This window comes from Idiotropiscis lumnitzeri, unplaced genomic scaffold, assembly GCF_059441095.1.
Source record: "Idiotropiscis lumnitzeri isolate Australia: NSW breed Sydney's pygmy pipehorse unplaced genomic scaffold, RoL_Ilum_1.0 HiC_scaffold_49, whole genome shotgun sequence".
Lineage (NCBI taxonomy): Eukaryota > Metazoa > Chordata > Actinopteri > Syngnathiformes > Syngnathidae > Idiotropiscis > Idiotropiscis lumnitzeri.
In genome coordinates, this window is record NW_028283587.1 from 388,142 (window position 1) to 401,881 (window position 13,740).

The window sequence follows — 13,740 nt, forward strand, 5'->3', positions numbered from 1 at the left end:
AATTAATGACTGCCCAGGCTTCAGGATGTCTTTTTACACTATATAAGGGTGGAAATTTACATTGGAAACGTTTAGTTTAGCTGTTAATGAAGTTTCGTTTTTTTAGTGCTGAAAATTCATTGTCTGCTGGCGCTGTACACATTTGCTATGTGAGGCATTATCTCATAAGGGAAATACTGGACAATCAAATTAATGACTGCCCAGGCTTCAGGATGTCTTTTTACACTATATAAAGGTGGAAATTTACATTGGAAACGTTTGGTTTAGCTGTTATAAAAGTTTGGTTTTTTAGTGCTGAAAATGCATTTTCAGCTCGCACTGTACACATTTGCTATGTGAGGCATTATCTCATAAGGGAAATACTGGACAATCAAATTAATGACTGCCCAGGCTTCAGGATGCCTTTTTACACTCTATAAATGTGGAAATTTACATTGGAAACGTTTGGTTTAGCTGTTAATGAAGTTTCGTTTTTTTAGTGCTGAAAATTCATTGTCTGCTGGCGCTGTACACTTTTTCTAAGTGTTGCAATATCTCATTAAGGAAATACTGGACAATCAAATTAATGACTTCCCAGGCTTCAGGATGCCTTTTTACACTCTATAAATGTGGAAATTTACATTGGAAACGTTTGGTTTAGCTGTTAATGAAGTTTCGTTTTTTTAGTGCTGAAAATTCATTGTCTGCTGGCGAAGTACACTTTTTCTAAGTGTTGCAATATCTCATGAAGGAAATACTGGACAATCAAATTAATGACTTTCCAGGCTTCAGGATGCCTTTCTACACTATATAAAGGTGGAAATTTACATTGGAAACGTTTGGTTTAGCTGTTAATGAAGTTTCGTTTTTTTTAGTGCTGAAAATTCATTGTCTGCTGGCGCTGTACACTTTTTCTAAGTGTTGCAATATCTCATGAAGGAAATACTGGACAATCAAATTAATGACTTTCCAGGCTTCAGGATGCCTTTCTACACTATATAAAGGTGGAAATTTACATTGGAAACGTTTGGTTTAGCTGTTATAAAAGTTTGGTTTTTTAGTGCTGTAAATGCATTTTCAGCTCGCGCTGTACACATTTGCTATGAGAGGCATTATCTCATAAGGGAAATATTGGACAATCAAATTAATGACTGCCCAGGCTTCAGGATGTCTTTTTACACTATATAAAGGTGGACATTTACATTGGAAACGTTTAGTTCAGCTGTTAATGAAGTTTCGTTTTTTTAGTGCTGAAAATTCATTGTCTGCTGGCGCTGTACACTTTTTCTAAGTGTTGCAATATCTCATGAAGGAAATACTGGACAATCAAATTAATGACTTTCCAGGCTTCAGGATGCCTTTCTACACTATATAAAGGTGGAAATTTACATTGGAAACGTTTGGTTTAGCTGTTATAAAAGTTTGGGTTTTTAGTGCTGTAAATGCATTTTCAGCTCGCGCTGTACACATTTGCTATGAGAGGCATTATCTCATAAGGGAAATATTGGACAATCAAATTAATGACTGCCCAGGCTTCAGGATGTCTTTTTACACTATATAAAGGTGGAAATTTACATTGGAAACGTTTAGTTTAGCTGTTATAAAAGTTTGTTTTTTTAGTGCTGTAAATGCATTTTCAGCTCGCGCTGTACACATTTGCTATGAGAGGCATTATCTCATAAGGGAAATATTGGACAATCAAATTAATGACTGCCCAGGCTTCAGGATGTCTTTTTACACTATATAAAGGTGGAAATTTACATTGGAAACGTTTAGTTTAGCTGTTATAAAAGTTTGTTTTTTTAGTGCTGAAAATGCATTTTCAGCTCGCACTGTACACATTTGCTATGTGAGGCATTATCTCATAAGGGAAATACTGGACAATCAAATTAATGACTTCCCAGGCTTCAGGATGCCTTTTTACACTCTATAAATGTGGAAATTTACATTGGAAAAGTTTGGTTTAGCTGTTAATGAAGTTTCGTTTTTTTAGTGCTGAAAATTCATTGTCTGCTGGCGCTGTACACTTTTTCTAAGTGTTGCAATATCTCATGAAGGAAATACTGGACAATCAAATTAATGACTTTCCAGGCTTCAGGATGCCTTTCTACACTATATAAAGGTGGAAATTTACATTGGAAACGTTTGGTTTAGCTGTTATAAAAGTTTGGTATTAGTGCTGTAAATGCATTTTCAGCTCGCGCTGTACACATTTGCTATGAGAGGCATTATCTCATAAGGGAAATATTGGACAATCAAATTAATGACTGCCCAGGCTTCAGAATGTCTTTTTACACTATATAAAGGTGGAAATTTACATTGGAAACGTTTAGTTTAGCTGTTAATGAAGTTTCGTTTTTTTAGTGCTGAAAATTCATTGTCTGCTGGCGCTGTACACTTTTTCTAAGTGTTGCAATATCTCATGAAGGAAATACTGGACAATCAAATTAATGACTTTCCAGGCTTCAGGATGCCTTTCTACACTATATAAAGGTAGAAATTTACATTGGAAACGTTTGGTTTAGCTGTTATAAAAGTTTGGTTTTTTAGTGCTGTAAATGCATTTTCAGCTCGCGCTGTACACATTTGCTATGAGAGGCATTATCTCATAAGGGAAATATTGGACAATCAAATTAATGACTGCGCAGGCTTCAGGATGTCTTTTTACACTATATAAAGGTGGAAATTTACATTGGAAACGTTTGGTTTAGCTGTTATAAAAGTTTGGTTTTTTAGTGCTGCAAATGCATTTTCAGCTCGCGCTGTACACATTTGCTATGAGAGGCATTATCTCATAAGGGAAATATTGGACAATCAAATTAATGGCTGCCCGGGCTTCAGGATGTCTTTTTACACTATATAAAGGTGGAAATTTACATTGGAAACGTTTAGTTTAGCTGTTAATGAAGTTTCGTTTTTTTAGTGCTGAAAATTCATTGTCTGCTGGCGCTGTACACTTTTTCTAAATGTTGCAATATCTCATGAAGGAAATACTGGACAATCAAATTAATGACTTTCCAGGCTTCAGGATGCCTTTCTACACTATATAAAGGTGGAAATTTACATTGGAAACGTTTGGTTTAGCTGTTATAAAAGTTTGGTTTTTTAGTGTGTAAATGCATTTTCAGCTCGCGCTGTACACATTTGCTATGAGAGGCATTATCTCATAAGGGAAATATTGGACAATCAAATTAATGACTGCCCAGGCTTCAGGATGTCTTTTTACACTATATAAAGGTGGAAATTTACATTGGAAACGTTTGGTTTAGCTGTTATAAAAGTTTGTTTTTTTAGTGCTGTAAATGCATTTTCAGCTCGCACTGTACACATTTGCTATGAGAGGCATTATGTCATAAGGGAAATATTGGACAATCAAATTAATGACTGCCCAGGCTTCAGGATGTCTTTTTACACTATATAAGGGTGGAAATTTACATTGGAAACGTTTAGTTTAGCTGTTAATGAAGTTTCGTTTTTTTAGTGCTGAAAATTCATTGTCTGCTGGCGCTGTACACATTTGCTATGTGAGGCATTATCTCATAAGGGAAATACTGGACAATCAAATTAATGACTGCCCAGGCTTCAGGATGTCTTTTTACACTATATAAAGGTGGAAATTTACATTGGAAACGTTTGGTTTAGCTGTTATAAAAGTTTGGTTTTTTAGTGCTGAAAATGCATTTTCAGCTCGCACTGTACACATTTGCTATGTGAGGCATTATCTCATAAGGGAAATACTGGACAATCAAATTAATGACTGCCCAGGCTTCAGGATGCCTTTTTACACTCTATAAATGTGGAAATTTACATTGGAAACGTTTGGTTTAGCTGTTAATGAAGTTTCGTTTTTTTAGTGCTGAAAATTCATTGTCTGCTGGCGCTGTACACTTTTTCTAAGTGTTGCAATATCTCATTAAGGAAATACTGGACAATCAAATTAATGACTTTCCAGGCTTCAGGATGCCTTTCTACACTATATAAAGGTGGAAATTTACAATTGAAACGTTTGGTTTAGCTGTTATAAAAGTTTGGTTTTTTAGTGCTGTAAATGCATTTTCAGCTCGCGCTGTACACATTTGCTATGAGAGGCATTATCTCATAAGGGAAATATTGGACAATCAAATTAATGACTGCCCAGGCTTCAGGATGTCTTTTTACACTATATAAAGGTGGACATTTACATTGGAAACGTTTAGTTCAGCTGTTAATGAAGTTTCGTTTTTTTAGTGCTGAAAATTCATTGTCTGCTGGCGCTGTACACTTTTTCTAAGTGTTGCAATATCTCATGAAGGAAATACTGGACAATCAAATTAATGACTTTCCAGGCTTCAGGATGCCTTTCTACACTATATAAAGGTGGAAATTTACATTGGAAACGTTTGGTTTAGCTGTTATAAAAGTTTGGGTTTTTAGTGCTGTAAATGCATTTTCAGCTCGCGCTGTACACATTTGCTATGAGAGGCATTATCTCATAAGGGAAATATTGGACAATCAAATTAATGACTGCCCAGGCTTCAGGATGTCTTTTTACACTATATAAAGGTGGAAATTTACATTGGAAACGTTTAGTTTAGCTGTTATAAAAGTTTGTTTTTTTAGTGCTGTAAATGCATTTTCAGCTCGCGCTGTACACATTTGCTATGAGAGGCATTATCTCATAAGGGAAATATTGGACAATCAAATTAATGACTGCCCAGGCTTCAGGATGTCTTTTTACACTATATAAAGGTGGAAATTTACATTGGAAACGTTTAGTTTAGCTGTTATAAAAGTTTGTTTTTTTAGTGCTGAAAATGCATTTTCAGCTCGCACTGTACACATTTGCTATGTGAGGCATTATCTCATAAGGGAAATACTGGACAATCAAATTAATGACTTCCCAGGCTTCAGGATGCCTTTTTACACTCTATAAATGTGGAAATTTACATTGGAAAAGTTTGGTTTAGCTGTTAATGAAGTTTCGTTTTTTTAGTGCTGAAAATTCATTGTCTGCTGGCGCTGTACACTTTTTCTAAGTGTTGCAATATCTCATGAAGGAAATACTGGACAATCAAATTAATGACTTTCCAGGCTTCAGGATGCCTTTCTACACTATATAAAGGTGGAAATTTACATTGGAAACGTTTGGTTTAGCTGTTATAAAAGTTTGGTATTAGTGCTGTAAATGCATTTTCAGCTCGCGCTGTACACATTTGCTATGAGAGGCATTATCTCATAAGGGAAATATTGGACAATCAAATTAATGACTGCCCAGGCTTCAGAATGTCTTTTTACACTATATAAAGGTGGAAATTTACATTGGAAACGTTTAGTTTAGCTGTTAATGAAGTTTCGTTTTTTTAGTGCTGAAAATTCATTGTCTGCTGGCGCTGTACACTTTTTCTAAGTGTTGCAATATCTCATGAAGGAAATACTGGACAATCAAATTAATGACTTTCCAGGCTTCAGGATGCCTTTCTACACTATATAAAGGTAGAAATTTACATTGGAAACGTTTGGTTTAGCTGTTATAAAAGTTTGGTTTTTTAGTGCTGTAAATGCATTTTCAGCTCGCGCTGTACACATTTGCTATGAGAGGCATTATCTCATAAGGGAAATATTGGACAATCAAATTAATGACTGCGCAGGCTTCAGGATGTCTTTTTACACTATATAAAGGTGGAAATTTACATTGGAAACGTTTGGTTTAGCTGTTATAAAAGTTTGGTTTTTTAGTGCTGCAAATGCATTTTCAGCTCGCGCTGTACACATTTGCTATGAGAGGCATTATCTCATAAGGGAAATATTGGACAATCAAATTAATGGCTGCCCGGGCTTCAGGATGTCTTTTTACACTATATAAAGGTGGAAATTTACATTGGAAACGTTTAGTTTAGCTGTTAATGAAGTTTCGTTTTTTTAGTGCTGAAAATTCATTGTCTGCTGGCGCTGTACACTTTTTCTAAATGTTGCAATATCTCATGAAGGAAATACTGGACAATCAAATTAATGACTTTCCAGGCTTCAGGATGCCTTTCTACACTATATAAAGGTGGAAATTTACATTGGAAACGTTTGGTTTAGCTGTTATAAAAGTTTGGTTTTTTAGTGTGTAAATGCATTTTCAGCTCGCGCTGTACACATTTGCTATGAGAGGCATTATCTCATAAGGGAAATATTGGACAATCAAATTAATGACTGCCCAGGCTTCAGGATGTCTTTTTACACTATATAAAGGTGGAAATTTACATTGGAAACGTTTGGTTTAGCTGTTATAAAAGTTTGTTTTTTTAGTGCTGTAAATGCATTTTCAGCTCGCACTGTACACATTTGCTATGAGAGGCATTATGTCATAAGGGAAATATTGGACAATCAAATTAATGACTGCCCAGGCTTCAGGATGTCTTTTTACACTATATAAGGGTGGAAATTTACATTGGAAACGTTTAGTTTAGCTGTTAATGAAGTTTCGTTTTTTTAGTGCTGAAAATTCATTGTCTGCTGGCGCTGTACACATTTGCTATGTGAGGCATTATCTCATAAGGGAAATACTGGACAATCAAATTAATGACTGCCCAGGCTTCAGGATGTCTTTTTACACTATATAAAGGTGGAAATTTACATTGGAAACGTTTGGTTTAGCTGTTATAAAAGTTTGGTTTTTTAGTGCTGAAAATGCATTTTCAGCTCGCACTGTACACATTTGCTATGTGAGGCATTATCTCATAAGGGAAATACTGGACAATCAAATTAATGACTGCCCAGGCTTCAGGATGCCTTTTTACACTCTATAAATGTGGAAATTTACATTGGAAACGTTTGGTTTAGCTGTTAATGAAGTTTCGTTTTTTTAGTGCTGAAAATTCATTGTCTGCTGGCGCTGTACACTTTTTCTAAGTGTTGCAATATCTCATTAAGGAAATACTGGACAATCAAATTAATGACTTTCCAGGCTTCAGGATGCCTTTCTACACTATATAAAGGTGGAAATTTACAATTGAAACGTTTGGTTTAGCTGTTATAAAAGTTTGGTTTTTTAGTGCTGTAAATGCATTTTCAGCTCGCGCTGTACACATTTGCTATGAGAGGCATTATCTCATAAGGGAAATATTGGACAATCAAATTAATGACTGCCCAGGCTTCAGGATGTCTTTTTACACTATATAAAGGTGGAAATTTACATTGGAAACGTTTGGTTTAGCTGTTATAAAAGTTTGGTTTTTTAGTGCTGAAAATGCATTTTCAGCTCGCACTGTACACATTTGCTATGTGAGGCATTATCTCATAAGGGAAATACTGGACAATCAAATTAATGACTTCCCAGGCTTCAGGATGCCTTTTTACACTCTATAAATGTGGAAATTTACATTGGAAACGTTTGGTTTAGCTGTTAATGAAGTTTCGTTTTTTTAGTGCTGAAAATTCATTGTCTGCTGGCGCTGTACACTTTTTCTAAGTGTTGCAATATCTCATGAAGGAAATACTGGACAATCAAATTAATGACTTTCCAGGCTTCAGGATGCCTTTCTACACTATATAAAGGTGGAAATTTACATTGGAAACGTTTGGTTTAGCTGTTAATGAAGTTTCGTTTTTTTTAGTGCTGAAAATTCATTGTCTGCTGGCGCTGTACACTTTTTCTAAGTGTTGCAATATCTCATGAAGGAAATACTGGACAATCAAATTAATGACTTTCCAGGCTTCAGGATGCCTTTCTACACTATATAAAGGTGGAAATTTACATTGGAAACGTTTGGTTTAGCTGTTATAAAAGTTTGGTTTTTTAGTGCTGTAAATGCATTTTCAGCTCGCACTGTACACATTTGCTATGAGAGGCATTATCTCATAAGGGAAATATTGGACAATCAAATTAATGACTGCCCAGGCTTCAGGATGTCTTTTTACACTATATAAAGGTGGACATTTACATTGGAAACGTTTAGTTCAGCTGTTAATGAAGTTTCGTTTTTTTAGTGCTGAAAATTCATTGTCTGCTGGCGCTGTACACTTTTTCTAAGTGTTGCAATATCTCATGAAGGAAATACTGGACAATCAAATTAATGACTTTCCAGGCTTCAGGATGCCTTTCTACACTATATAAAGGTGGAAATTTACATTGGAAACGTTTGGTTTAGCTGTTATAAAAGTTTGGGTTTTTAGTGCTGTAAATGCATTTTCAGCTATCGCTGTACACATTTGCTATGAGAGGCATTATCTCATAAGGGAAATATTGGACAATCAAATTAATGACTGCCCAGGCTTCAGGATGTCTTTTTACACTATATAAAGGTGGAAATTTACATTGGAAACGTTTAGTTTAGCTATTATAAAAGTTTGTTTTTTTAGTGCTGTAAATGCATTTTCAGCTCGCGCTGTACACATTTGCTATGAGATGCATTATCTCATAAGGGAAATATTGGACAATCAAATTAATGACTGCCCAGGCTTCAGGATGTCTTTTTACACTATATAAAGGTGGAAATTTACATTGGAAACGTTTAGTTTAGCTGTTATAAAAGTTTGTTTTTTTAGTGCTGAAAATGCATTTTCAGCTCGCACTGTACACATTTGCTATGTGAGGCATTATCTCATAAGGGAAATACTGGACAATCAAATTAATGACTTCCCAGGCTTCAGGATGCCTTTTTACACTCTATAAATGTGGAAATTTACATTGGAAACGTTTGGTTTAGCTGTTATAAAAGTTTGGTTTTTTTAGTGCTGAAAATTCATTGTCTGCTGGCGCTGTACACTTTTTCTAAGTGTTGCAATATCTCATGAAGGAAATACTGGACAATCAAATTAATGACTTTCCAGGCTTCAGGATGCCTTTCTACACTATATAAAGGTGGAAATTTACATTGGAAACGTTTGGTTTAGCTGTTATAAAAGTTTGGTATTAGTGCTGTAAATGCATTTTCAGCTCGCGCTGTACACATTTGCTATGAGAGGCATTATCTCATAAGGGAAATATTGGACAATCAAATTAATGACTGCCCAGGCTTCAGAATGTCTTTTTACACTATATAAAGGTGGAAATTTACATTGGAAACGTTTAGTTTAGCTGTTAATGAAGTTTCGTTTTTTTAGTGCTGAAAATTCATTGTCTGCTGGCGCTGTACACTTTTTCTAAGTGTTGCAATATCTCATGAAGGAAATACTGGACAATCAAATTAATGACTTTCCAGGCTTCAGGATGCCTTTCTACACTATATAAAGGTAGAAATTTACATTGGAAACGTTTGGTTTAGCTGTTATAAAAGTTTGGTTTTTTAGTGCTGTAAATGCATTTTCAGCTCGCGCTGTACACATTTGCTATGAGAGGCATTATCTCATAAGGGAAATATTGGACAATCAAATTAATGACTGCGCAGGCTTCAGGATGTCTTTTTACACTATATAAAGGTGGAAATTTACATTGGAAACGTTTGGTTTAGCTGTTATAAAAGTTTGGTTTTTTTAGTGCTGTAAATGCATTTTCAGCTCGCGCTGTACACATTTGCTATGAGAGGCATTATCTCATAAGGGAAATATTGGACAATCAAATTAATGGCTGCCCGGGCTTCAGGATGTCTTTTTACACTATATAAAGGTGGAAATTTACATTGGAAACGTTTAGTTTAGCTGTTAATGAAGTTTCGTTTTTTTAGTGCTGAAAATTCATTGTCTGCTGGCGCTGTACACTTTTTCTAAATGTTGCAATATCTCATGAAGGAAATACTGGACAATCAAATTAATGACTTTCCAGGCTTCAGGATGCCTTTCTACACTATATAAAGGTGGAAATTTACATTGGAAACGTTTGGTTTAGCTGTTATAAAAGTTTGGTTTTTTAGTGCTGTAAATGCATTTTCAGCTCGCGCTGTACACATTTGCTATGAGAGGCATTATCTCATAAGGGAAATATTGGACAATCAAATTAATGACTGCCCAGGCTTCAGGATGTCTTTTTACACTATATAAAGGTGGAAATTTACATTGGAAACGTTTGGTTTAGCTGTTATAAAAGTTTGGTTTTTTTAGTGCTGAAAATTCATTGTCTGCTGGCGCTGTACACCTTTTCTAAGTGTTGCAATATCTCATGAAGGAAATACTGGACAATCAAATTAATGACTTTCCAGGCTTCAGGATGCCTTTCTACACTATATAAAGGTGGAAATTTACATTGGAAACGTTTGGTTTAGCTGTTATAAAAGTTTGGTTTTTTAGTGCTGTAAATGCATTTTCAGCTCGCGCTGTACACATTTGCTATGTGAGGCATTATCTCATAAGGGAAATACTGGACAATCAAATTAATGACTGCCCAGGCTTCAGGACGTCTTTTTACACTATATAAAGGTGGAAATTTACATTGGAAACGTTTGGTTTAGCTGTTATAAAAGTTTGGTTTTTTTAGTGCTGAAAATTCATTGTCTGCTGGCGCTGTACACCTTTTCTAAGTGTTGCAATATCTCATGAAGGAAATACTGGACAATCAAATTAATGACTTTCCAGGCTCCAGGATGCCTTTCTACACTATATAAAGGTGGAAATTTACATTGGAAACGTTTGGTTTAGCTGTTATAAAAGTTTGGTTTTTTAGTGCTGTAAATGCATTTTCAGCTCGCGCTGTACACATTTGCTATGAGAGGCATTATCTCATAAGGGAAATATTGGACAATCAAATTAATGACTGCCCAGGCTTCAGGATGTCTTTTTACACTATATAAAGGTGGAAATTTACATTGGAAACGTTTAGTTTAGCTGTTAATGAAGTTTCGTTTTTTTAGTGCTGAAAATTCATTGTCTACTGGCGCTGTACACTTTTTCTAAGTGTTGCAATATCTCATGAAGGAAATACTGGACAATCACATTAATGACTTTCCAGGCTTCAGGATGCCTTTCTACACTATATAAAGGTGGAAATTTACATTGGAAACGTTTGGTTTAGCTGTTATAAAAGTTTGGTTTTTTAGTGCTGTAAATGCATTTTCAGCTCGCGCTGTACACATTTGCTATGAGAGGCATTATCTCATAAGGGAAATATTGGACAATCAAATTAATGACTGCCCAGGCTTCAGGATGTCTTTTTACACTATATAAAGGTGGAAATTTACATTGGAAACGTTTGGTTTAGCTGTTATAAAAGTTTGGTTTTTTAGTGCTGAAAATGCATTTTCAGCTCGCACTGTACACATTTGCTATGTGAGGCATTATCTCATAAGGGAAATACTGGACAATCAAATTAATGACTTCCCAGGCTTCAGGATGCATTTTTACACTCTATAAATGTGGAAATTTACATTGGAAACGTTTGGTTTAGCTGTTAATGAAGTTTCGTTTTTTTAGTGCTGAAAATTCATTGTCTGCTGGCGCTGTACACCTTTTCTAAGTGTTGCAATATCTCATGAAGGAAATACTGGACAATCAAATTAATGACTTTCCAGGCTTCAGGATGCCTTTCTACACTATATAAAGGTGGAAATTTACATTGGAAACGTTTGGTTTAGCTGTTATAAAAGTTTGGGTTTTTAGTGCTGTAAATGCATTTTCAGCTCGCGCTGTACACATTTGCTATGAGAGGCATTATCTCATAAGGGAAATATTGGACAATCAAATTAATGACTGCGCAGCTTCAGGATGTCTTTTTACACTATATAAAGGTGGAAATTTACATTGGAAACGTTTGGTTTAGCTGTTATAAAAGTTTGGTTTTTTAGTGCTGTAAATGCATTTTCAGCTCGCGCTGTACACATTTGCTATGAGAGGCATTATCTCATAAGGGAAATATTGGACAATCAAATTAATGGCTGCCCGGGCTTCAGGATGTCTTTTTACACTATATAAAGGTGGAAATTTACATTGGAAACGTTTAGTTTAGCTGTTAATGAAGTTTCGTTTTTTTAGTGCTGAAAATTCATTGTCTGCTGGCGCTGTACACTTTTTCTAAATGTTGCAATATCTCATGAAGGAAATACTGGACAATCAAATTAATGACTTTCCAGGCTTCAGGATGCCTTTCTACACTATATAAAGGTGGAAATTTACATTGGAAACGTTTGGTTTAGCTGTTATAAAAGTTTGGTTTTTTAGTGCTGTAAATGCATTTTCAGCTCGCGCTGTACACATTTGCTATGAGAGGCATTATCTCATAAGGGAAATATTGGACAATCAAATTAATGACTGCCCAGGCTTCAGGATGTCTTTTTACACTATATAAAGGTGGAAATTTACATTGGAAACGTTTGGTTTAGGTGTTATATAAGTTTGGTTTTTTAGTGCTGAAAATGCATTTTCAGCTCGCACTGTACACATTTGCTATGTGAGGCATTATCTCATAAGGGAAATACTGGACAATCAAATTAATGACTTCCCAGGCTTCAGGATGCCTTTTTACACTCTATAAATGTGGAAATTTACATTGGAAACGTTTGGTTTAGCTGTTAATGAAGTTTCGTTTTTTTAGTGCTGAAAATTCATTGTCTGCTGGCGCTGTACACTTTTTCTACGTTTTGCAATATCTCATGTAGGAAATACTGGACAATCAAATTAATGACTTTCCAGGCTTCAGGATGCCTTTCTACACTATATAAAGGTGGAAATTTACATTGGAAACGTTTGGTTTAGCTGTTATAAAAGTTTGGTTTTTTTAGTGCTGTAAATGCATTTTCAGCTCGCGCTGTACACATTTGCTATGTGAGGCATTATCTCATAAGGGAAATACTGGACAATCAAATTAATGACTGCCCAGGCTTCAGGATGTCTTTTTACACTATATAAAGGTGGAAATTTACATTGGAAACGTTTGGTTTAGCTGTTATAAAAGTTTGGTTTTTTTAGTGCTGAAAATTCATTGTCTGCTGGCGCTGTACACTTTTTCTAAGTGTTGCAATATCTCATGAAGGAAATACTGGACAATCAAATTAATGACTTTCCAGGCTCCAGGATGCCTTTCTACACTATATAAAGGTGGAAATTTACATTGGAAACGTTTGGTTTAGCTGTTATAAAAGTTTGGTTTTTTAGTGCTGTAAATGCATTTTCAGCTCGCGCTGTACACATTTGCTATGAGAGGCATTATCTCATAAGGGAAATATTGGACAATCAAATTAATGACTGCCCAGGCTTCAGGATGTCTTTTTACACTATATAAAGGTGGAAATTTACATTGGAAACGTTTAGTTTAGCTGTTAATGAAGTTTCGTTTTTTTAGTGCTGAAAATTCATTGTCTACTGGCGCTGTACACTTTTTCTAAGTGTTGCAATATCTCATGAAGGAAATACTGGACAATCACATTAATGACTTTCCAGGCTTCAGGATGCCTTTCTACACTATATAAAGGTGGAAATTTACATTGGAAACGTTTGGTTTAGCTGTTATAAAAGTTTGGTTTTTTAGTGCTGTAAATGCATTTTCAGCTCGCGCTGTACACATTTGCTATGAGAGGCATTATCTCATAAGGGAAATATTGGACAATCAAATTAATGACTGCCCAGGCTTCAGGATGTCTTTTTACACTATATAAAGGTGGAAATTTACATTGGAAACGTTTGGTTTAGCTGTTATAAAAGTTTGGTTTTTTAGTGCTGAAAATGCATTTTCAGCTCGCACTGTACACATTTGCTATGTGAGGCATTATCTCATAAGGGAAATACTGGACAATCAAATTAATGACTTCCCAGGCTTCAGGATGCATTTTTACACTCTATAAATGTGGAAATTTACATTGGAAACGTTTGGTTTAGCTGTTAATGAAGTTTCGTTTTTTTAGTGCTGAAAATTCATTGTCTGCTGGCGCTGTA